Source organism: Musca autumnalis, unplaced genomic scaffold (assembly GCF_047663935.1).
Source record: "Musca autumnalis isolate F117 unplaced genomic scaffold, ASM4766393v1 scaffold_3, whole genome shotgun sequence".
Taxonomy (NCBI): Eukaryota; Metazoa; Arthropoda; class Insecta; order Diptera; family Muscidae; genus Musca; species Musca autumnalis.
This window is the reverse complement of record NW_027411866.1, coordinates 88,630,218-88,657,286: the sequence shown is the minus strand read 5'-3', so window position 1 is coordinate 88,657,286 and position 27,069 is coordinate 88,630,218. Positions and strand designations below refer to the sequence as shown.

The window sequence follows — 27,069 nt, the reverse complement described above, 5'->3', positions numbered from 1 at the left end:
TTGCACATCTTAATAGTTCTCTCAAACTTAAATCATGTTCAAAAATGGAATATTACTCCTTTGGCTATGTACCATATAAAAGCTGTTCAAGGATTGTTTTAAAAATTTCATCGAAGGTAGTCCTTATGATTCTGATTACAACGATATCATAATTCCAATTGTTCGTTTAGCCTTACGAAGTTCACAGGATTTCCAATGTCAATTTCATAGAGTATACTTGAAATAAAATCCAATGGATTTATGATGAGAATGTTTTTGCGTATACGCAATGGGTTCACATTTTAAATCCAGCTTACTTCGTAAAGTTATACGTATACTAGAGCTCAAAAATATCCTGCGGTGACCAATTAAGAGTCATTGTTTAAGTTAGAAACTCTCTTCACTACAAATCTACAGGGAGCCTTCCTTCGCCTAGTTCGGATCGCAGAGAGGTTTCTTGAGCGCGAACTTAACTCATTATTTTTTGCCACATTGGAAATTCCAAAAGTTCGCAGCTTTCATTTTGTTCTAATTTGAAAAAGTTTCCCTGAAATATAAATGTATGTTGAAAATATATAATAACCGTACCTATTTCTCTAATGCCCATTTATCATCATGCTTATATGACGATCCTTTACAACATTGTTTGCTCTAATATATGCCTGCTTCATATCAAAAAGAATATTTTTCTCTGTTTTTATTCTTCTATACATACAAGTGGGTTTTCGGAATTATTTGTCGTGACAGTTTTTGTTTCTAATCCCAATTAGCAGAAAGCTGCATAAGCAAACAACTCTATATACACCATAAAAATGTTCAGTGTAGCAAACAATAGCAGCAACAATTTTACAATAAGCAAAAGCAAAAAATGGCAGCATCGTTTTTATTGTGGTTCTTTTTTGTATTTTGCTTACTTAGGGTTTTCTAAGATTTAAGATTCCGAGGCTTTGTGGCATTTACTCTTTAAGCAAATCACTGCAAAGAAAAGTACCACCATATATTTTCCTGATTGGACGGATGTTGTGAATGCATACATTTTGAGGATGGGAAGGCGGGTAGGCAGGCAGGAATGGAACAGTGATTTCGCAAATACCCGCAATATGTTGATTTGCGGTTTTACAAAAGCTGTGTGGCGGTGTGGTGGATATCTATTGAAGATGATTTCTATACCCAAGAATTCCAAAATAGAATTGTGCAATAAGCTGCCGCCACCGAGCTATGTTTTCAAAAGCGTTTGTATTCCACATTACTGTCGCATCAAGCTATTTCATACGATTTGTGATATTTATGCAGAGTATCAACAGGGAAATCCATATAACAGGGAACCCACATATGTTTACCGTATAAGACCATTATTATGTTATATGTTGTATGTGGCAGTGTTGGAATGTGGATAAATATGTATGTAAATATGCGTGGTTTTTATTCTTTGTTTACCATTAAAACATATTCACAAATTTTAATTGGCTTCATATAATCCATGAAAAGAATTTTCCATATGAAATTATATACAAATAGGATTCTGCTGAGTGAAGAATCCTTCTTGCTTTAGAAATGTGCGAAAATGTACCAAGATTCATAAGATAAGTTGATTGGATCGAAAAGACATTTCAATGCCAATGTCCACAATAGACTCCAATCGGTATCTACGTACTACTTGTGTGCGGTTGACGAACTTCCATTCGTTTATTATTAAATTTAACCATAAATTGTAAATTTTTAAGTAGGCTATTGAAGTGTTTTTTTTTTCAGCAAAGCATCCTTTAAAATGAAATTGAGTCTGTCAGAAAAATAAAAAAAATACTTCTAAAAATTCTTAAAAGAAATCTCGCTTAGGAAAAATTATTTCCTGCTAATACGAAGTACAAGCATATAAAACATAACCGTTTTATTCAATGCTATTTATTGTTTTTGCAATTATCGTACTGGTTAAGTTTAATTTAAATCACTTGTCAAGATTCATAAGATGAGTAAAGACATTTCAGTGTCAATGTCCACAATAGACTCCAATCGGTGTCTATGTACTATGTGTGTGCGGTTGACGAACTTCCATTAATTTTTTATTAAATTTAACCATAAATTGTAAATTTTTAAGTAGGCTATTGAAGTACTTCTTAGGAAAAAATCCTACAAAACGAAAAATATTAACAAAATATTAACATACTTCTAGGAATTTTTAAAAGAAATCTCGCTTAGGAAAAATTATTTCCATGTAAAATAAAAGATAATTAAAAAAAAATTAAGTTGCAGTGTTTAATTTATAAATGCACTTAAAACTAGAAAATAATTTTTCATGATGGAATCTCTAAAATATAACGATTGCCGTTTAATATTGTCACAATTTTTAATCCAAATTCAAGCGTTTTATTTGAGAGATTCCATCATGAAAAATTATTTTCTAGTTTTAAGTGTATTTATAAATAAAACACTGCAACTTATTTTTTTAATTATCTTGTATTTTTAAGTTTTCAGTAATTACATTTTTTGACCACTGAGAACCTCATAAGACAATTTTAGCCTAATTAAGCCAAAAACTTTAAAATTTCTGAAATCGCGTGGTACCGTTATATAAGGGCTATAGCAAAACCTCGTCATATGTAAATATTTTTTTGTGAGAAAGTCTCTGTACCATTGGGAACCCCAAACGCCAAATTACAGGCAATTCGGCCTGAAAATGAAGATATAATCCTTAAAATACTTTAAATCGGGTGGTACCGCTATATGGGGGCTATAAGAAAAAATGGACATATATTGGTTTTGGTTTCATATTCATCCAAATCTGAAAAGTGTGCAAAGTTTTAGTTCGATTGGTCAACTGCAACTGTGTTGAAAATGAGTTACTATATTTAAAATAACCAGACACCAAATCAAGTTAAATAAAATACTGTAAAAATGGACCAATATTGGTTTTGATTTCATATTCATGCACTGTCATCCAAAGCTGAAAAGTGTGTAAAGTTTTAGTCCGATTGGTAAATTGTAACTGTGTTAAAAATAAGTTACCAGATTTGAACTAAACGGACACCAAAGCAAGTTAAATAAAACACTGTAACAACTTAAATACATTACAAACTTTGTTATCGAACAATATTCAGTAGTCATTATTGCTAATAATTCAACAAATATTTAACATTTAATTTTTAGCAAACAATGGTGGAAAACCTTCATTACAGCAATCTAACTCACCTTCGTTTTTTTCAAAGGACTTGGTATGTAACCGTCCTTGAATGTTCGTGTTCGCATATAAAAGTTAGTAAATAAAAAAAAAACAAAACAACTCGAAATTATTCATGGCTAGTGCAGCAAAAAAGTGGAAGAATAAAACGTTTACAACAAATTACAATGACAGTCATACACCTTCACTGTGGCATGCATGGGGGGGGGGGAGGGTTTGTAAAAAATTTAACACTTCGTTAAATGTGATTTTGTTTATAAAAACATTGCGGCAACAAAAGGTGCAACATACCTTTAGAAACAATTAAGCACAGAACGGATTAGGAAAAAGAAAACAAAAAACTAGAAAATGGTGACAGTGGTTACAATAATCTGCTATTTTAATGAACATAATCTTGGTTTCCACTGAGAACGGATGACATCTGTGAGAGACTGAACACTTATTTAACTGATCTTACCACCTTTTTTCACTCGAGGAATATGCAGAACCTGAGAACAGCAACCGGGTGCCTTCTCAAGACTTCAGTGGACCATCTACATGAGGAGGCAAAGATCCTTCCAGTAAAACAACACAATGAGATGCTTTCGTTGCAGTACTTGTTTGGGTGTTACCGTGAGAGCGATCCCAATCACCATCTGCTGGCTAGGCCCGACACAGTCAGGCATATCAGGAAGCATATTCGTGCTCTAGAGAGGGAGGTCCAACAATATAGGAGAGAACCCCTAGATCTACAGGTATATCAATCAGGTTTAAATAGTATTCACACGGATGCAGTTGCTTAGGCCATAAGCAAATAAAGTGTGAACAAAGTTCTCGGAGTACATCCCCCATCTATCGCAGATGAGGAGCGTCAGCTGCCACGACAAACCAGAGTGGTTTTGGCTCAACTACGCTCGGGATATTGCAGTCGCCGAAATTCTTATTTGGCGGAAATCGATCGCTCCGTGCAGGACATCTGCCCATTATGCGGCATGGGCCCGCACGACACAAAGCACCTTTTCAATTTTTTGAAGAGCTTTTTTGATTTCACCTTCTTTCAAAAAATTAGGTACATTTGAGTTGGTTAAAAAATACAAATTTTGATAAAGTTGTTTATGGGAAAAGTTTTTTTTCTGTGTAAGGTTCAACATTCGCCTACAGATGTGGTTGCCTTGACATAAGCACACAGCTTACGACCTAATACTCTGATTTCGGAGGAAGTATAACCGTCAAGGAAATCCATAATATAGAAAATAGCGATCACGCCGTATAAACAGATTTGAAGGGATCAACGATGGAAGATGATGTTGAACTGGAAAAACAACAGGAAGGGATGTTGCCATGAATGCTCTCAACACTCTCTTCAGATATTCGAAAGCGGTGCCGGCAAGAATACCTCCAGAATATCAGAGTTATGAGAACCCCCTGAGAGATTCCCATAGCGTCTCGCATTAACTGTGCTGGATCTGTATTCAGATGTATTAAGTTCGGCCTGGCATTGATTTGAAATCGGTAACGTATTTTAATTCCCGAGACTTGGGTCTCAAAAATTCGTAAACATCCACTGCCAGAAAGAATTTTTAAGGAGAGATATTTTCCCACGGGTTCATTAGTTTATTTGTTTTCACATTGAGTTTAGTTTAGTCGTTCCATTTTATACCCTCAGCCCTTAGGCTAAAGAGGGTCTATACTTTTTTGATACGATCGAAAATATGCCTCATAGAACAAATGGTTTTCGATAACCAACCAGCAAAAAATCATTACCAAATAATGGGTTTTATAGTACTTTTTGCTGGTCGTAACTACTTACAAAACCCTGTACTAACCCAACCACTATAATAACTAGTTATTCTATGGCCACTAGAAGCTTAAAAATAAGCTATTTCTTGTGGATTTTTTTTTCAATTTCAACACACTTCAGATTTTTATTTTATTTTGCTCTCTGCGGAAATTGATTATACGAACATCTGCTTTGTAGCGGAACACACTACACACTGTGCTACGCGTATGAACATTAAGGGTTGTTTAAACGCTTACATGTGCACCACAACTTTGTTAACAAAAAATTCGCGGGCCGGCGGTGAGCGTTTAACACACAATCCTCGGATTTATAGTCGGACTCATACGTCTGTGCCACCGCACTTATTACTTAGTAAGGAGTAAAATAAGTAATTTTGCCTTGTTAAATTTTTAAGAAATGATCGATTTTTTCAGCTTTCTGGTATTGCAGAAAGAAGCTTGTTTACGTTTCTTTGTAATGGGTTACATAATGACTAACGGATCCGAATTTCTGCTGGGCAAGTTTGTTTGGACGATATCCGTTTCAGACAATTTAGAGTACATTTAGCCCTGTCCGTCCATCTGTCTGTCTATCGTGCGCACCAGATAACTGTCGAACGGATCAACCGATTTGGTCCAAACTTTGGATCTCGTAACATTTTGCTTAAGTTCGTGGGTAGGTCATATCGATCGACTCCTTCGACCACAAATGTTCAAATTTTTTTCGCTAAAATGGTGCGATAACTATCGAAAGGATTAACCGATTTGGTCCAAACTTTGCACATCTTAATATTTCGCAAAAGTGCATTGTAAGGATATATGTATATCCAATCGTTTTGATTTTTTGGCAGAGGATTGTACTCGATGACGGTACATTTTTCGGGGGGAAAGGTTATTCTTCATGAGATAATGCTAGAAAAGTACTAAAAACCCTGACAGCACCCATTTAAACGATCAATGACAACGATAACTTACGAATTGTGTATCCTTTTTTACATCTTAACATATTCACAAATTACGTCGACTTCCAAGACCGTCTATATCGTACAGCACCTTCGGTTACCTTAACTCCCTCACAAAATTTCAAAATTTTCGCATAAGCATAGTTTGACCAACTAAAGTGGCTAATTCGCACGTTTTGACATTGGCATTAACTAGAGTTTGGTGTAACACGCGCTTCACACTTCTTCTTATCATTGTCGGTATTCATAACTCGGTCCGTCCTTTGTTAAGCTTAAACCGTACTGCATTTTTATAATAATTAGCTCATAAAAATGAACTCATTTTTGACTAGAATTTCAAATACCACATTCGTTGTGGAGCTGTTTTATTTAAATCGCTGCTTTTGTTTTGTTTCGAGCATGCTAACCCTTGCACCATGGTAGACCCACCCTAAAATGAAAGCTTGCGTACTGAACAAATGAATGCATCAGTTTAAAGCGTTTCTAATTCGTTATCATCCAGCAACCACTGTGCTCTATGAAAAAGGTCTTCTAACAAGGTACTTGGAACGGGCATGCCCAACAATACCCCCTGAACCATTGATGTTGAATGTTGTCGAAAATAGAGTGCAAAAGTAACATGAGATTTCTATGTTTCGTCTGTCATTGAAAAAAAATGTGTCTAAAACAAAATACCAGCAATAACAAAAATAACTGGCACAAAGTCGACGAACAAGCACACCATGCCATTCTGTCTACCGAACAGTGTGACGGACAGACCGACCATTCATTTAAATCCTCAAAACAAATAACAAAAATGTCAGCAGCAGAGTGTTGGCCTGTGTTGGCCTATGCAACACAATATTGTCACCAAGGTTCACGTGAACTTGTCATCATTAGAACAACAACCAAAAAATACAAAAACCAACGAAAAACTAAAAGTAGAAGAACGAACGAATAACATGCAACTATGTACATTACGCTTCTTGTTATGCACTTGCCTTGACTGCTGCATTCATTCATTTGTTAAAATGGAGAAATGAAAAATTATTTGACAACCCTGACAGACAAAACAGCGAATCAACAAAGAACTAGTCAAGTTGTTAGCATGTAGTATTTTTACCGCACGCCCTGCTCTTAGTAACAAGCTAGCAAAGCTTTTCAAAGTGGCCATTAATAGAAATTAACATTGTTTTTGTTAACGTTTGCATAAATTCCGCACGAACAACTGCAAATAAGGGCTAAAATGTGCGCATCAACATTGAACCATGTACATAGCTACATGCTTACACTGCCAGTTGTGCATCATGGCCATGGTACAGTAAACTCTGGGGTGTTTTATTCGACGATTTGCCAAATGCAATTGAATGCTCTGTTCCGTTTGAATAGACCTAAAGTGGTATTTAGTTTGAATGAAATACAGCCTATATCATCCATATGCGCCGCGTTGTCGTTTGTAATATTAATTGGCCGTAGGAACGCAATTTCGGATTTAAAATCAATTCGAAAACAAATTTTGCCAAACGAATAATAAGAGATGAAAAATAAATGGGGGTTTGGTTTGTAACTTTTAAAACGGTCGCATATACTCGTAACTTAAGTATGCATAACTAATGTAGTGAGGTGTGCATTTCCAGTAAAAAACTCATTACAAACGTCCTAACTAACCAATTATTTTAATGAAACCACTTATTTTTGGCCACTAAAAGTCGAAGAATAAGTAGCAACGACATTTCGTATCAAGTATGTGCTTATTTTAGGGCCCCAAAAAATAACTACTAATTTTGGGCAACTTGCTCTTTTTAAAATAATGGGTTTAGTAAAGACATTGGTAATGAGTTTATTTGCTTGGTTAATAATATCTACAATTGCCGCAGAAAATTCACATTTCTTCACAAAATTCATCATGGAACTTTGAATTTGAACTTTCAGCAGAAGAAATTTAGGATTTGGAAAACTACTTTAGGTAAGGCTTATAGGATGACTGTTATCTAAGGAAACCAACATGTGCCTGTTCCCGCACTGTATAATGTGGCTAAAGTTGTAAAGGTGGTAAACGACTCCCATATATTGGGTAAAAGTAGTAACAATTTTAGATAATTTTTAGTTCTGGAACAAACCAAGCAAAAATTCGGATCCGTTAGTCATTACGTAACCCATTACAAAGTAATGCAAACAAGCTAATTTCTGCAATACCAGTAATCTGAAAAAATGAACGATTTCTTAAAAATGTTACAAGGCAAAACTACTTATTTTACTCCTTACTATGTAGTGAGTACGGAGACACCGAACGTATGTGTCCGACAACAATCCGAGGATTGCGTGTTAAATGCTCCCTATCGGCATGCGATTTGTTTGTTAACAAAATACAGAACAGTTGTGGTGCACATGTAAGCGTTCAAACAACCCTTAATGCTCGTAAGAGTGGCTTAGTGTGCAGTGTGTTCGGCCACAAATCAGTAGTTCACATAATCTTATTCAGCAGGGGGCAAAATAAAATAAAAATATGAAGCATGTTGAAATTGAAAACAATTTCCACCTCAACTGTCCAAAAATATAACATGTGGTTTTTATCTTATCTAGTGGTTATAGAATAACTATTTATGCAGTGCGAGATGTTCTTATTTAAATAATGGGTTTAGTGGAGTGTTTTGTAAGTAGTTGCGACCACCACACAGTACTATTGTTGTCTTGAAAAATCTAAAAGTCGACCAAACAAGTGATTCTACAGATTGGGAAGATAAAGACCGTGTGGAAAGGAGTGCAAACTATTTTAACTTTAACTATTCGGTAAGATGTTCATATTTTGGTATGGCACCCTATATGGACAAAAAAGCTCTCAAAGCAACCAAGAAGGAATAAACGGAGGAAAAAGGCCTCTCTAACATATGTCCCAAACATATTTTGCAGCAAACATATATTTGTTTGCAACCACTCCCAAACATAACATATGTTTGGGTCCTGCAAGCAAATATATGTTTGGGTGCAAACAAATATTTGTTTGGATGTAATATAAATACAAACCCAAAAGCCACAAAAACATACACATACACACATTTATAAAAGGTTGTTTTTCTTTTATTAGAAACACCAAACACAAAACAACAACAGACACGTACATAGGTGCATAAAAAATTCCAAATACATGAAAAATTGTCACACTTGTGAAATCGGCATCTGGAATCAAATGATTATATAATGTAATAAATAGGTACATCCATATCAAATATATGCATGTATATGAAAATTGTATTAATGTTATTACCAGTATTAAATGCGATTTCTTCTTTGTGCAATAAAATATTTCCATTCATCTTTTTGATTCAATTATAAAATGTTTTGGGCATTTAATTTACTAATAATACCTTTTCTCTAAGGAAACAATGGTTTATTCACACAATCTTTACTCAACGATTGAATTTAGAAAACTGAAGAAAAAGAACAAAAATAATTCATACCAAATTTTTTCTTTTTCTCTTCGCTTGCTACGTTGATTAACAGTAACAAAAAAATGACTGCTTGTGAAAAAAATCGCAACAACAAAGCACGAAAAACACGCGTTTGGCCGCATACCGAATACACACCACCAAAGCAAAAACAAACTTTTTTACCCTCCCGTATTCACTTCTGCGTCTTCTATTACACCGTACACACAGCTCTTTATTATAAAACAGCATTCCGCAGCCGTGAGATCCCTGTTGTTATTCTCTTTGAAAAATCCTCTCTCCACTAATAAAAAATATGTTCTAACACAAAAAATATGTTGGTACCCAAACAAATGAAATTTAGATATGTTACAAAATGTATTTGTTTGCAACCAGTCCCAAGCATAAATTTGTTTAGATGCAAACATGTTTCTAACATATGTATATTTTTCTGCGTGTAGAATCGAAATTGACTAGACAAAGTCGAAAGTTAGAAAATCCGATATTTTTTCGTTTAACTATCTATACTTTTTGGGTGATATAATCTGATATCTAAAAATCTCTGATTTTACGAATGGAAACAATTTTAGGAAGAAATAGAAATTCTTTCAGAAATTAGAGTCCCGTCTTCTAATTTTAGAGCCATGAAATAGAGAATTTTACTGTGTCTTATTCTTGCTCATCAGGAAACGGGTTGAAATAAATTCCATTAAAAAATACTTCTGGAAATTGGAAATGTGTGTATACCTAATTTGTTGATATTTGATATACATACATATGTATTTATTAAAATGTATTTCAACATTTTGTTTTAAATTAACCATGAAATAAATTTCATTTAATGCAATTTAGCCTACATTCCCTACATTCTTTTTTGAAAGAAATTCGAAACATTTAACAAACTAAACACGATCACTGAACACATCAAATACCACATATAAACGCTTAGTTGGTTCTGTTGTGGTAAAGTTTTGCTTTCCTTTCCGTCAAGTAGTCCTGTCAACAACTCACTCACACTCCAATGGTTAAGTTACCTTTGTTCTATTCTGACAGTTTCTTGTATTTTGCACTAGCAGACACGTGAATTGTATGTTCCTGAATATAGTATGAGTTACACACATACATACGTATATATGGGTATTCCAATAGCTGATGTAGTAGATGACTAATTGCCTTGTATTTACAATGAAATCACGAATGCACAATCACACGAATGGCATGAAATCTGAATGATTTCATGAACTGAATGAAGTGGCAAACGAATGCGAATGCTGAACGTCTCTCAGGATATGGTGTTAGTTTCAATTTCTGTGCATATTTCGTTATTGTTGATTCTGTATATTCACGTATTAATACGAGTGCTATAAATATCCCATTCATCCAAACCAGGCGTCAATGAAACCAAATACGCAAATACATTTTCAGTTTGATGTTTTACCTCCTCGGGTTAGTTCTCCATTCATTCATTTGTTGATTCCTCTGCCCTGGATGGTGCGCGTTATTTGTTTAAACCATTAAGTCTGGCCGCACATTCAAAAGGTTCATATGCTAATTAAAATTCCATTCGAATTTCATTGTGCAATCTGCTACCACCACCGCCGCCGCCACAATCATGCCATAAATAGCATAAACAAAATGCTTGGCAATGTTTTTTCCATACTTCGTTTACACGGCAATTTTTTAGCTTCAAATGTATTCGAATGTTGTTATTTGCCACTTAAATAATGTAACAATTTCACAATAATATTCATGATGATGATGGCAATGTAGCTGAAACATTGTGGCATATGTTACACATTTGCACAAACGTGTGAATTTAAATAACTTGAGCGAGTTTGACTGCTGCAACCAGTAGCAAATGATTTGTTATTTGGCATGTACCAACAATTCATACAAAACAATTTACAAATTTTATGTTTTCAAAAGAAAGGACAATCATACAATTTATGGTTTTGCATTTATAAATAGAGTTTTTGTCAAACAGTACATATGTATGTATGTACATATATACATATATATAAATTTGCAACTATGTATAGCTTTATTGAAGAGTTAACGAGAATATGTGTGTCCTCCGACCAATGAAAGCTGAAAGCGCCTAGAGAGAGCATATGCCGTAGCCATTGTTTGGAAGATTTCAGTGCACAATTTGAAAATGCAATTTTATAATTTCCGGAAAATAATGCCTTCAAGAGAAAATTTTAAAGTTCGCGACTGCAATAAATATAAGCATTAGCATATTCAGATTTCGGTAGACTAATATACCAAAAAGCTTATTGCTCATTGACATATGGTAGACGAAAGATATTAATCTACTGTTTTATTACTCCTGTTATTCAATGTCAGGAGAGGTCATCCATCCTTTTTTATAAAGCAGAAAAGGGTTTCAATCTATTTAATGTGGCCGCAAGAGTCTTAACGACATCTTCCCTGACAGTTTAAGATATAAAACCAAAAATGCAGTAGATATCAGAAGCCCACTTTGTTTAATTTTTTAACCTACGTAAGGAAGCACGAATTAGGTGACTTTTTTGGCTCGACTTCTAAAAATACAAATCCTGCAGCTATTATCGAAGCGGAATCTCAAGGTGTAAGGCCGAGATCAGCTGGGTTCAGATTAAAGCCCGAAAATATTAGTCGACATATCATCGGTGTCATGCTTAAGTGTTCCATACGCCATTTTTGACTTTTTGAGACATAGGTGGTTTCAAGGCTTTTCGCGAATGAATGGGGCGACATAGTCAATTTTGGAAGTGATCTTATTTTGGCAATCATTCCTTTCGATAGATATCGCGTGTACCAAATATTTCAGTTTAGATTCTGTTCATTTCACCGTAAAATGATCCTATAATTTTGCCCCGAGTTTTGCGCTCACGATTATCGTGTTTGTTATATTGCACTAAAGCCTTTTGCATTTGTTTTGGTTGCCGATACCTGGTTTGAACGAAATTTAGCGCACATTTTTTAGTTTTTGTGGGGGAGGTACCTGAAGGAGTGGACCAATGTCTATATTAGAACTTTATCTAAGGTTCGACATGCAAAGCTCAACCAACGCAGTATCCGATTCTAAATTTGGGGGGGAGGGTCCATACTAAACGTAGTTTAACCAGCAGTAGAATAGAAACGTAAAAAACCTCGTTATCTTAAACGTGTTTTTAACTATTCTTATTCACTTAGGAGGTCATATCTTCCACGCATATTACATTTTTTGCAAAATTTTTGATCCAGCAATAGTCATAGTTACTGGTAATATTGTTCATGGAAACAATTTTTTTTTTGTCTTCCGCTCATATATACCCTATGGATCATCTTTTCAGGATTAATTATCTATGCATTATTGAGCCCTCTATGTCTTTTTAAAGATTCACATTAATTTCATTTGCCTTTAATCTATCTATACTCATCATTAAATCTACTTTTTTGTTTGTTACCAACATTTCGATTTGTTCCAGAGAATTTGCTATCTATCCTATTACCGTTATTTCCGCAAGCTTTATAAGAACTATAGAAAAAGTAATACAAAAATACTAATTGCATTCTACTTGCCGTTTTTCTTTTATCTTTTGCAGCTAAGACACACAGACAGATATTTGCAGGCATTTTAACATCAATTTCATGTAAGGTTACGGGATTTCTACAACTACCCCAGCAGCTACGTTCTAGCTAAGTTCTTCATATCAGTTTCATTTCGTTCCTTGCTTCTTGGCGAAAATAATGTGTTTAATTGAATGTAAGTAATAAAGTTTTTTTTTAACGAAAGTTTGCAACTTTTTATTTTGTGCTAAATTGGCCAGCAACGCATTTACACATTTTATTGTTATCTCTTTACATTGGCAAGTTTTCGCGCCAAAGCGTGAACGAGACTTATTACGTTTAATTAATTATTTGCTATCATTACTTTGTTATAGCTTTGCAACAATTAGTAATTTTCAAGCTCGATATTCTTTTACAAGCGGAAGGCAGGTCGTAGAAATAATTAAATAAAGAATTTTCACATTTTATTTTGTAATTTAGTAGCGAAAATGGTAAAGGATAAATTTAAAATATTTTTTAAACTTTCAACTTTTTATACCCTACACCACTATGTGGTAAGGGGTATTATGTGTTAGTGCATTTGTATGTAACATACAAAAGGAAGCGAGATAGACCCATAGTTCCTTCTAGGGATATACATAGAATCACTTTCTGAGTCGATTTATGCATGTCCGTCCGTCCGTCCGTCCGTTCGCAACATACAGGTCGCATTTGTTGACCGATTTCGCTGAAAATTGGGGAATACCATTTTTTTAGCCTTCGGAAGATCAAGTTCGAAGATGGGATATATCGGTCCACGTTTTGGCATAGCCCCCATATAACGGTACCCTCCGATTTACGGTATTTTGACGTTTTCAGCTACATTTTCAGACCGATTTTGCTATAATTTGACATTTAGGGTTCTTAAGTGTCAATAAACATATATAACAAAACTTGTGGACATAGGTCCACGATTTGGCATAGCCCCCATATAACGGTACCCCCCGATTTGCGGTATTTTGACGTTTTTAGCTACATTTTCAGACCGATTTAGCTATAACTTGACATTTAGGGTTCTTAAGTATCAATAAACTTATATAACAAAAGTTGTGGACATAGGTCCACGTTTTGGTATAGCCCCCATATAACGGTACCCTCCAATTTATGGTATTTTGACGTTTTTAGCTACATTTTCAGACCGATGTAGCTATAATTTAACATTTAGGGTTCTTAAGTGTCAATAAACTTATATAACAAAAGTTGTGGACATAGGTCCCCATTTTGGTATAGCCCCCATATAACGGTGTCCCCCGATTTACGGTGTTTTGATGTTTTTAGCTACATTTTCAGACCGATATAGCTATAATTTGACAGTTAGAGTTCTTAAGTGTCAATAAACTTATATAACAAAAGTTGTGGACATAGGTCCACGTTTTGGTATAGCCCCCCACATAACGGTACCCTCCGATTTGCGGTATTTTGACGTTTTTAGCTACATTTTCAGACCGATGTAGCTATAATTTAACATTTAGGGTTCTTAGGTGTCAATAAACTTATATAACAAAAGTTGTGGACATAGGTCCCCGTTTTGGTATAGCCCCCATATAACGGTGCCCCCCGATTTACGGTGTTTTGATGTTTTTAGCTACATTTTCAGACCGATATAGCTATAATTTGACATTTAGGGTTCTTAAGTGTCAATAAACTTATATAACAAAAGTTGTGGACATAGGTCCACGTTTCGGTATAGCCCCCATATAACGGTACCCTCCGATTTACAGTATTTTGACAGTTTTAGCTACATTTTCAGACCGATTTAGCTATATTTTGACACTTAGGGTTCTTAAGTGTCAATAAACTTATATGACAAAACTTGTGGACATAGGTCCACGTTTTGGTATAGCCCCCATATAACGGTTCATTTAAGTTCATATTTTCGTATAGCCCAGATACCTCCGAACTAGCTGTTAATGACATTTGAAGTTCCCACGTTATGTACCGATTTTCGATATTTTGAAGATTCTAGCTAATTTTTTTAACCGAATTAGGAGTTATTTGACATTAAAGGCTCCCATCAAAAACTGTCAACATAGGCCCATGTTTTATTATAACCCCTATATAACAGTACCTCCCGAATTCTAGCCCACCAAAAATTGTCAACATACATAGTTAGATACAGGCACCATAAAAAAGGGCCTCCCGAATGAAGCATAAATGTACATAAACATTATCTGACATTTTAACGTACCCACTTAAAGTTGGGGACAGGAATGAAAAGTAATTATTCCATTTTAGTTCAGAATATTTTATGGTGGAGGGTATGAAAAGTTCGGCCCGGCCGAACTTAATGCTTTTTTACTTGTTTTAAATTAAAACAAATGGAAAATGGACGCGTTTGTTTTGCCAGTTTGTATGAGAAGTAAAGCAAAGTAAAAATGCTTAATGTAAATATGGACCATTTTCCTAAAATTATTGTTTGAAAAATAATTTATTATTAAAATAGATTTTAAATATTTAAAATCATGTATAATTTGAGACAGCAACTCAAATTCCCTACAGACTTTGTGCTTTAAAATCGACTGCAATTCCTACACTCATATTTAACATTTACAACAACAATGTCACATTTGTCTTCGCCACCATCATCACATTTCTTCTTGCAAATTTCAATAAAATGAAAAGTTTTTCTTGAAATTCTTTTTTTTTATTGTTTCCTCTATTCTATTGTGCTACGCCACATCTTTCTTGTGAGTCATGTGGGATTGTAATAAATGTTTTGTATATTAATGTAAACTTTCATTTTCCACAATGGCACTGCATGAAAAATTCCCAACAGTCTTATTTAGAACACATTCGAATATAAAAAAGAAACGAAACCAAGAAAACAGAGAAAGAGTTCATCTTGTTGTTTGGTGTCTTCATATACGATGCACATCACCGCCACCGAAACAGTTCCAACCAACGACCTACAATGTAGTTGTCAGAAAACTACAAAAAGAGGCTACTTCAGCAGCTTCTTGTTGAAAAGTTCTAAGGGGAATGAAATCTACAACTTAATATAAAAGAAGAATACAGCAGTGCTTAAGAATTGATATGATGTTTACAACCTAAATCTAGCATTGTAGGGCATTTCAACTTTTAAATATTGCTTCTTGAGGATTAAAAAACATAAATGGTTCGTTCTTTTTCTATATAAACAAAAGTTGTTGATAGCCAGAAGAAGTGTGGTCTTCAATAAAGCAGATGGCCCTGCTTATTGTTTGAAAGTTTTTCCCAATTTGTGAGTTGCATTGTATATATCGAACTTAAACTCTTACGATTATATAGAACTACATTCAAAAGTGGACCGGATATGAACGGTATTGAAATAAAATATCATAATGAAAATGATGATAAATGAAGATAAAAACTTCAAAATAACTGAATTCGGGAGGTTCTGTTATATAGGGGTATATGAAAGCGTGGACTTATGTCCGCAATATGTGATGAAGAAGTTTTTTGGACACTGAGAATCCTAAGTGCCAATTTAAAGTGAATTTGATCAGAAAATTTATTTTAAAATTTAACAAGTAAAAATGCAATAAGTTCGTCCTGTGCGAACTTTTTGTTTTTCGACCCCAAATATCTAATTTATTCGATCAGCTAAAAACTTTAAAATTATCTGAAATCTGGCGGTACCATTATATGGGGAATATACCACAACGTGGCCGTATGTCCAAATTTTTTGATGGAGAACTTTTAATCTACTGAGAACCATAAATGCCCAGGAACATCTAATCTTGCCCCAAAATGTAGATAACATCTGAAAAGAAGTAAACAAGAGCCAAATTCGGCCGGGCCGTACTTTTTATACCCTCCAACATGAAATATTCTGAATTAAAACACACAGAAAAAACAGAATTATGAATTTTTTACTAATTTCGTTCATAATTTGTTTGTCCATAATTTGAACGCACCTGCAAACTTCTATTTTTCAAAAATGTAAATGATTTTCTAAAACATAAAAATAAATAGTTTCCCCTACCTTCTCCATTATTTGGTCTCTGTTTTTTTAATCTCTCTCTCTCTCTCTCTCTCTCTCGAGATTCTCTTTTCATGCAAAAACCGGTTTTTGTGCTTTGCCTGCAACGATATTGTGATTTGTTTTGCTTCTGTTGTTTTTGTCTTTCTTCCCCTCCATCGTATATACTCGTACTAGCACATTGACTCTGTATCAACACAGCACAACAACCTGAGTGAAATAAAGCTAAACGCTTTACGATATACAACCACCACTACCACACTAACAAACCGAACACGTATAGATGTCGATTGTTGTCTTAAAACAATCTCTATATCACATAGAGAGAAGTCTCGCTTGTCCCTATGGGATGTTGTGGAACAATTATATATATTATATCACATATAGTTCGCATATATAATTTTTTATTTTCTTTAATATAAATGCAATGTTCAATAACTCAAGCTAGTGCTGATAGATAAATCATTAGGAAAAATTATTAGAGGAAACGTTTTAAGAGCAGTAATTACAAAATATAATAAACAAAAGAAAAAAAACAAAAACAATTGTGCAGGCGAAAAAATACAAAAAAATAACTGCATAACAAGTATAAACAGAGTTTTGAATACAAGTAAACTTTTTCTTGCTTTAAAGAAGATGTATTCTGAAATTAATGAATTGGTTCATATTTTGCAAGATAGAATAGTCTATGTTTCATTTCAAAAAAAAAAAAAAAAAAAACATTATTTATTACTTTATGAATAAGGTTCATAAAATGCAAAAATCTGAACATGGGAAAAAATTTTTGAACACTATTCATAAATTGAATGATTTTTTTCTGTGTATCTATTACGTACTCTCGTAATAGATACACAGAAAAAAATCCCCATGCCCATAATTTGTGATGGGGAAGTTTTCTGACCAATAGGAACCCCATAATGACATACGACTGCGAATTTAGATTTAAAAACTTGAAAATAACTGAAATCGGCTAGTACCGTTTAATGTAGGACATACCAAAACGTGGACCTACATTTGCAGGAAGTCTAAATGATAAATTACGAGTACATACATTAAATTTGAGGCAATAATGTCGATAAAAATGCCAAAATACCTGAAATCGGGCGGTACTGTTTTATGCAGGTTATATCTATGGGAGCTATATCAAAGCATGGGCCTATACCGACAGTTCTATACAAGAATGATTTTTATTCCCAACGAAGACTATATCCGGAATTTTACCCATTTCTGTAGGATTTCTAAAAATGCCGAATATCAAGCGGTACCATTCTATGGGGGCTATATCAAAATGGGATCCGGTACAAACAAATTTCTGGTGAAAAGTTTTGTGACCCTGAAGAAGACTAAGTACCAATTTTCATCCCGAAAATCGGGATGTAACGTTCTATGAACCTGTACTGACAAATTTCTGGGGAAAGTTTTGTTGTCCTAAGGGAGACTCAATACCAAATTTTTGCCATTTCGATAAAACCCTTCAAAATACCGATAATCGGAAGGTACCGTTCTGTGGGGGCTGTATGAAAACGTGGACTTTTACTTTTTTTACTGACAAATTTCTAGGATAAAGTTTCCCCAAGGAGGAATAAATATAAAATTCCAGCCATTTCGGCGTGAGAACATCTTCAAAATACTGATAATCGGGTGGTACCTACAATGGAGCCTATATCAAACCGTGGACCTATACTGATAAATTTCTGAGAGAAAGTTTTGTACCCTCAAAGAAGACTTGTAGTCAGGACCAGAGGGACTACCTACAAATTACAAAACGATCCTCACGAAGTCCATAAACTACATTTGAGCGAAATTGTTTCAACTTTCGTTGGAGAGATACCCGAAGGATTCAAAAAAAAAAAAAAAACAATAAGAGGTACAAAATTTGGATCAACTCTGTTACCCTCTTCGAGAAGCTAGGTAGTCGCAGGACATAGCTAATTGTAAAGTGTGGAAAAAATAATACGAGGTGCAAAATTTGGACCAACTCTGTTACTCTCATCGAGAACCTAGGTAGATGACAGGATATTGATAAATCGACTTTTCAACAACGAATCAGAAAAAGTCGTTATGTTTGCAATATCGGTATTGGTACAATGATTTCGCTTTGAAAGCTGAACACCTGAACGGAGTCTATTCCCAGTCAAGGCGTTAGACTCATTGATATGTTAAATCGTCCATTGTCCCTTCAGAGACGTTTGTGGGAAATTGATTTATTTTAATGCCGGGCAATTATTGGAGCTGTCACTTCTTAATGCTCCACACGTTCACTGAAAAATGGTGCAATTGAAAATTAACAGTTGCTACTTATCTTAGATCTATATTTCACACACCTTTTATTATTTTTTTATTCCCTTGCTTTTTCTTGCATTTCCTCCTAATCGTTCCGTCTTTTAGTTGTCATATATTATTAAAGTTTATTCTCGAATTAATTTACCTCTAATACCAGGTCACTTGGTAGGCGTTCCACACGACTAACTGTATAAACAATTTCACTATGCCTCATAGAAAATTCTTATGTGACCTGCTGAGAATTATATATTACTATCTCCAATACTCTGCCTCCATCCACTTATCTATTTACGCCTGTGCTAAAATATTCCCTTAATGTTGTTGTTGCTTGTATTTCAACTTTGCTGGCATTAGCCTAAATCAGATTTCGAATTAAAGTCAATTACAAATAATGGCATGGGAGACGTAAATCAAGGAGATCTATGTATTTAACTGAAGTGTACGTACACCTAAGCCACAGCATGCTGTGGGACGACAATGTTTGCCATATTTATTTAGTGGTCTTTTTTTGATGTCCTATCAACCATGCAGACAATTTGACGTTGCCAAGAAATTCCATCAAATATCAGCACGAATATGCCGCCACCACTTATATTAGGAATTCCAATAAGAGAGATGGAAAAAAGTAGACTTCCTTTGATTGCCAAAAAATCTTCTGTCAAGTACCATTTTGTGATGAGTGTGTGTAGGTGCATATGGAATTTCCGTCCTTAGGATGTTATAAAATGGAATCAAATATTTCCTCCCTTGCAAAATCCCGAAGCAGATTCACTTTCACACAGCAGACAGAGAGCACTATAAATAACATTTTGCTTTCATAGACATATTTAATGTGATGTAAAATCACGGACTAAGAAGGGACGGACGACGATCTATGATAAAATGTTATACATTCATTGTTTGATGCGTGTGTGTGTTTAGATGACAGTTTGTATCTGTTTGCCTATTTGATATTCAAAGCATGTTCGGGGTTTACATTTTCATCATTTACAATTCACGTGTTTAAAGTTAATTTCTGTGCACGTTCTCCGTTTGAGGAGGAAGGCGTTTTCGAATGCAGAGTAGCTGCTACTTGTGTTGAGTTATGCTTTGGGTTCGGTATGGTCTATTATTTGTTTAGCAGACACATATTGTATGGTGTGTAGAACAACAGGCATGAAAAATATCATGTTCTGTTGACATTTTATGTTGAAACCATATTCAAGGTTAATTTGTTGACTGGTGTGTGTGTGTGTGCTTTTCCTCCTATTCTTCTAAGGAAACATGATCTATGCCAACAAAATTGAAAATCGTGAAACAGAAACTTAAACACAAAAGTAAAATCAGAGTAAAACGCAATAAATAAGTCGAAATGGAATAATAAATAACAGCGTAGACGAAATGGCAAAATGCATACTTAAAGGCATACAATTAGAACTTTAAGCTTCAACTCCCTTTAATACAAAAAACACAAAGAGGAAACATTGGGCATAATTGTATATCCTAAATTAGACAAAACTTCACCTACTAAAATCTTTGTATTTGGTATACCAAAGTTAAATGTATTTCTCTTGTAAAATTCCAACTAAGTCATCCATTGGCCTGAAAAGCATAATACAATTTGAATCATGCAGAAATATTCTCCTTTTTTGTCAATAAATAATACACCAACATCATAAAAATGCTTTTCCTCAACACGTCATTCCAATGAATGTTTGGAAAAGCATCATTGACAAGTAAAACCATGTCAAATTGTCAACCACTGAATGGATTCTTAACGAGGGATCGTCTAAACTATAATTGACAGATTTGCCTTAAATCTCAACGATGGCGTTTTCGAAGAGTGGGCTCGTAGCAAAAAAAAAAAAAAAAAAATAGTAAAAGGAAATAAAGACTCAAGCTACTCTCTCTCTCTCCCGCACTCTCTTTGCTTGTTCAGTGACCCGAAATGGTAACCTTTATAAGTAATGTGCAAAATTAAAGAATATTTTTTCCAATGCCTTAATTTTTTTTGCTGAAAGCAATTTTTTCTGCCATCAATGGTCTTTGACATGTACAAGGGATTATGGTCACCATTCTCCAGTATAGCTAGCTATACAGGGCAGGTCGGCTAAAGAGAATCATCACCAGTCGAAATACACAAACCAAGAAAAAGTGGCTTGGTTCGGCGGTTGGTGATGTGGGTTAAAAGTAGAAGAAAAAAGCCCACAAAACTTGGTTTTATACATAACAGCCCAAATTGACAGGCATCACGAAACAAACTTAAAAAACGAGAATAGAAAAACAAAAACAACAACACTGCGTTGAATTGACAGAGCAAGTAGCTGCCATTTAAGGAGTCCAAAGGAAATTAAATGAAAGCACCACTGCAAAAAAGGAAGTGATGATAATTTTATATTTATCATAAGCTCGTGGAAATACATACAATGTTCGCCGCCGCCTACCACCAAGCTGAAATATTATTTTCGAGGATGGCCGTCACTAGCAGATTGCCGAAGACAAAATGAAAGTGACATGAATCAAAGTTTGTTGGATGCCGTTGCCGCCAAGTGGCAGGGAATGTTAAGGCAAAACTGTTACCTATAAACCAATTTAGTATATGGCACAGTGTAACCAGAGGTAAACTTGCCAAAGTTAATTAATTTCCAAATAAACTGCTTTTATAAGAAAATGGTTTTTATGGTGTCATAGCTGTTAAAAGTTGTTAGTATTAAATTTCAATTTTGATGGTTATTGATATACACCTTTCTTGCATAATTAGATATAGGGGGTATTTGTACTACTGCAATTGACTGGCAATATATTTGTAAATCTTACACTGCTGGCGGCCATGTGAAGACGGTTTACCTTCCACACTGAGAAGCCGCAATCCAAAACTTAACACACAATTCTAGCCATTTCAGTTGGATAATGTGGGAAAAACCCTCAAAATACGAAAAACTCCCTATGGACGCTATATTTGTACCCCCAAAGTAGACTAAATAACACATTTCCCCCATTTTGGTGTGATAATGAGGCTAAAACCCTCGAAATGCTGAAAATCGAACAGTACCGTTCTACGGGGGCTATATCAAAACGTACAGACATATTTCTGGGTAAAAGTTTTTATTCCCAAAGAATAAATAAAAAATAAATACAATATTTCAGTCATTTCGTTGTGATTAGCAGCGTTTGTAGCCCCTAACAAAACTAAATACTAAATTGAAGCTATTTCTGTATGCTACCGCGTTTTTTCGGTGTATTGAGGGTTTTATCCACCCCCAAAATACCGAAAAAAAGGCGGTACCATTCTATGGGAGCTATATCACACCGTGGACCTGTATTAACAAATTTCTGGGGAAAAGTTGTGTAGCCCCAAAGAAGAATAAATACCATTTTTGCCATTTCGGTAAAACTATGAAAATACCGAAAATCGGGGCTTACCTATTGAGGGCTATATCAAAACGTCGACATATACTGATACATTTCTGGGAAAAGTTTTGTAGCCACGAAGGAGACAAAATCCCAAATTTCAGTCATTCCCTGAGATAATGTGGCTAAAAACTTCAAAGTGCCGAATGTGGCTAAAGCGTTCAAAACACCATATTAAAACATGGACCCATACTGAAAAATTTCTGGGGGAAAGTGTTGTAACCCCAAGGAAGCCTGATTCCAAATTTCTGCCATTTCGGTGAGAAAATGTGGCGAAAGCCTTGAATATGCAGAAAGTCGGGAGGTACCGTTCTATGTGGGTTATGTAAAAACGTAGACCTATACTGAAAATGGGGAAAGTTTTGTAGCCACAAAGAAAACTAAATGCCAAATCTTTGCCATTTTGGTGATAAAATGTGGCTAAAGTCTTCAAAATACCAAATATCAGGAGGTACGAGACTACATCAAAACGTGGACCTATACTTTTAAATTTATGGGGAAAATTTCAGCTATTCCGGTGAGAAAATGTGACTAAAGCCTTCAAAATGCCGGGGCTATCTCAAAACGTGGATCGATGTAGACCACTTTCAATGCCGAACATCCTAGAAGTAATAGAAACTTCTGAACGAAATTATAAAGCTCTATCTTAAATATTGGCAGCTGTATCTTTACTTTAATGGACGGCCGGACAGACGGAAATGGTAATATCGACTTAGAATTTTATGGTGATCAAGAATGACACAGTTAATTATACCCTCCATATTACGGTAGAGGGTATACAATTGGGTTATGACTTTTTTACAACCTCATATCCCTGTATCATAGCGTGATGAGTTTTGCCATAAGATTACATAAAATCTTAATTATAAGGTGATTCGGTGAAAAAACCTCACGCACAAAATGATTTTAAAATTTGAATTTATCAAAATTATGGACAATTTTTTGAAGTCACTGAAAACAGATATATAATTATAATAAACTTTTGAGCCACATGAGATAATTAAAATGACATAAAATTTATTTCTCACTATTTTTCTTCAATTCTGAGAATCGTAAAAATGTCGTAAACGCTTTTATTCAAAAATATAATTTTTTAACAAAAAACAAAAAAATTAAAATTTTTTCAAAGTGACTTTTTTCGCGACTTTTTTAATATTTGAATCAAATAAACGTTATTATAGTTATTAGTAGGTTTATATTTATTCATTCGTGCAACAAAAAATAATTTTTTGAAACATTTTTTTTTTTCATTTCATATATTTTTTCAAAAAATTATTTTTTTAAAATCGATTTGTGCGTGAACTTTTTTTATATTTCAATGGAATAAACGATAGCATAGTGATTAATAGGCAAAAGTTCATTCATCCCTGCTACAGGAAATCATTTTTGAGAAAAAATGTCAAAAAGTCATAACCCTAGTATACAATTTTGATGTCATCTCTTGAACGCTAACCTTGGTATTCAGTGAGCAATATGAGAAAACAATCTTTGGATCCTTTGGACCTGGGTCTGGGTCGTTTGTATAGAATGGGCTATACTTTATCAACGAAACGGCGAATGCTTTCATCATGCCATTGATAAAGTTGAGCGAAGTAGGATGATGCCTTCTGCGATCATATCGAACTTACAACAAATTTAGTTATTCAGCTCTATTGTATTTCCAAACGCTCGGCGATTGCCTTCCATATACCACAACATTATCAGTTTGCTTTCTTGTGAATTTATCTGGCGACTGCCAACTGAACGTACTGGGTATATAGACCAAACTAAAACGTTAATTTTTAGTTGGTTCCGTTTTTTTACGCACCTTTATGTAGCGATTTATTTGATCGTCCTTTTCTTTCTGTCAGGTCAAGTAAACGCTGTCGCCATTTCGTCGATTTCAACTTGCCTACACAGCCTTGCTATCCAAACGTTACTTTAACTTATTGTATTTTTAGGTGTACCGGAAACACATAGATTAAATTTCTTACATATCCGAGTCCACTGTACCCATATATACGACATATGCAAAGCCAAACAGACAAACAAACAGCATTAGGCAAGTAAAAAAATAAACCTACTTAATAGCAGGCAGCTGTCAATAACAGTTTGAATGGTAAGAACTGTGTGTGTGAGGAATTAACAACATAAAGCCAACAACAACAAAAAAAATGAATCAATGAAAATTGTGCGTTGACACAGCAATCATCTATCTGATGATATGTAGAAGTAGTAAATCAGCGATAGCAAATACACAAACAAACTCAGTAGAAACAACCATCTTCAATCAGGGTCCGTCGCACAGTGTTGCCTCAGTGGACAAAAATCCCAAAAGGTGTTCTTGACTTTTTTATAATTTTATGGTTTTATTTTATTGAGAACACTTCAAATAGGACAAACCTCAAAGATGTTGTCGATATTTGGTGTTACTATAAAGTTATAGCTCGTTAAACATAGAAGATTTTTCGTATGTGATATTTACTAAAATGTATTTAAAAAAGAAACCCATGTTCATGGAATTTTTTTAAAGAAGTTATTGACATATTCCACAACTTTTGAATAGGGAATTAAAGAGTGGTCGATAGTCTTGCAATTTATGAAAAAAAAAAGTTTACATATAATGTGTATACATAAAGTACCGTTATGTTGATTGAAACAGTAATGTGTTATACAAAACTCACGAATTTCGCTTCTTTCATGGAGTGTATCTAAAAATTGCAGCAAATTGCAGTTTCGACTATTTGGTACATGAAACAGACATCCCTTTCGAATTAAAAAATGCAAAGTTTACATCCTATAAAATCCGATTCTCGGAGCCACAACCATATCATCATAAACAATTTGTACGAAAGGAGCAAGAATCCTTGTTTTGCCTCAGTGGATAAATTCACTTTTTTTGTTGACTGCTTCGTTTTATTTTTGTTAAACCGCTTTTACGTTGGTGAAAACACGTCAAAAAGCTCGGATTTGAAATAATTTTGCCGATAGTAGATGTCACTGTTGGGATAGAAGTGGTTCAATTAAAATTGGCTGAGTTATAGCAAAATCGGGAAAATATATATATGTGGGGGCTATATCGAAATCTGATCCAATTTTTAACAAAATCGGTAAAACTGATCAGAAGCACAAGCAAATATCGCATATTAAATTTGAAGGCGATTCAATTAAAATTGGTTGAGTTATAGCAGTATCGGAGAAATATATATATGGGGGATATATCCAAATCTGAACCGATATGGACCAAAATGGGAATTTTTCATTCCTATGCCCGCATAAGTACTTGTATAAAAATTCATCGACCTAGGTCAACTCCTTCTATTTTTGTCCACGTTTACAAGGAAGCGGCAACACTGTGCGTCGTCCGATGCCACTAATATACAACAACACTATTTCAATGCAAAAAAAAAAAAAAAATAAGACCACCAACCAAACAACAATGTCTCCCATTGTTTGATGGTATTTTCATGGAATTCCACTGTACGATGGTAAAAGTGTAAATCACAAAAAAAAAACATTTTCAATTAAAAAACTCAAAGACTGGAATAGTGAACAAAAACAAAACTGCTATTGAAAAAGTGCGAATGAAAAAAGGGAACTGCAAACGCTAAAACATTGAAGTGAAAAAATTGCTGAATTAAAACCATAAATTCATATCACGATGTGGCGTCATGTCTGTAGTGGTTTGAAAATCTGTGCAAATTCTCATATTAATGCCATTTTATGCCATGTTCTACAATTCAGATATCCTATTCCTTGGCGTCATAGATTTTTTATTATTTGTAGTTGGTTTTTTTTGTCTTGTTGGGTTTGCTGCTGTTGTATGTGGTGATTTTGTTGTTGTTGTTTGGGAATGATGTTTCAATATACATACATTAATACTATAGTAGTTTAATAATGCAAATGGGTATTTCCACAAATATGAAAAAGTAAATATTTTTTTATGGAATTATAATATCTTACCACTGTAAGCAAAACTTCCAGGCCATTACCCCATGAACATATGAGATAAGGTATATATTTAAAAATATTATCCTACATATTGGGTATGCATGTGCTGTCCAAAAAAAAACAAGAAAACAAAAAACCATGAAAGTTATTTAATTAATTGCGTAATTCCGTAAATAAGAAATTTTGCGGTGATCGGTTATCAACAAAACTTGCCGCTGGAGAAATCTATATTTCCCAGGTAATTTCCCAGGTTGTAAAATTCACATATTCAACCCATTTGAAAATCTTACCAGTGCATAGCTGTGGCCTAAGAACGTTTGTTTGTTTGTTTTAAATTTGTGAAAATCGGTTCTGATTTTAATATAGAGTACCATAATGACAATATTTATTGATGCACCAACAATATATATTTTCAGATGTTTAAAATACACTATTTAATTCTAAGAACAGGTGATTGTTCCTTATATATATCTTCTCTGCGTGTATACACGCTGAAAATTATATCTTAGAAATATGTTTGCAACATTTTGTAACATATCTCAATTTTATTTGTTTGTGTACCAACATATTCTTTATGTTAGCACATATATGTTATATTAGGGACTGTTTCAAACATATACATGTTTGCTGCAAAATTTGTTTGGGACATATGTT

General features: G+C 34.3%; 1 protein-coding gene across 9 annotated transcripts in view; it reads left to right on the top strand.

Moving 5' to 3' along the window:
• The window catches only part of LOC141396822 (uncharacterized), a 319,005-nt gene that overhangs the window by 203,102 nt on the left and 88,834 nt on the right, over positions 1–27,069 (top strand). For all 9 annotated transcript variants that reach the window (XM_073972485.1, XM_073972486.1, XM_073972487.1 and 6 more), the window contains one exon: positions 12,848–13,008. The gene's annotated coding sequence lies outside the window, so the exon portion shown is untranslated. The remainder of the gene's footprint in view (positions 1–12,847; positions 13,009–27,069) is intronic.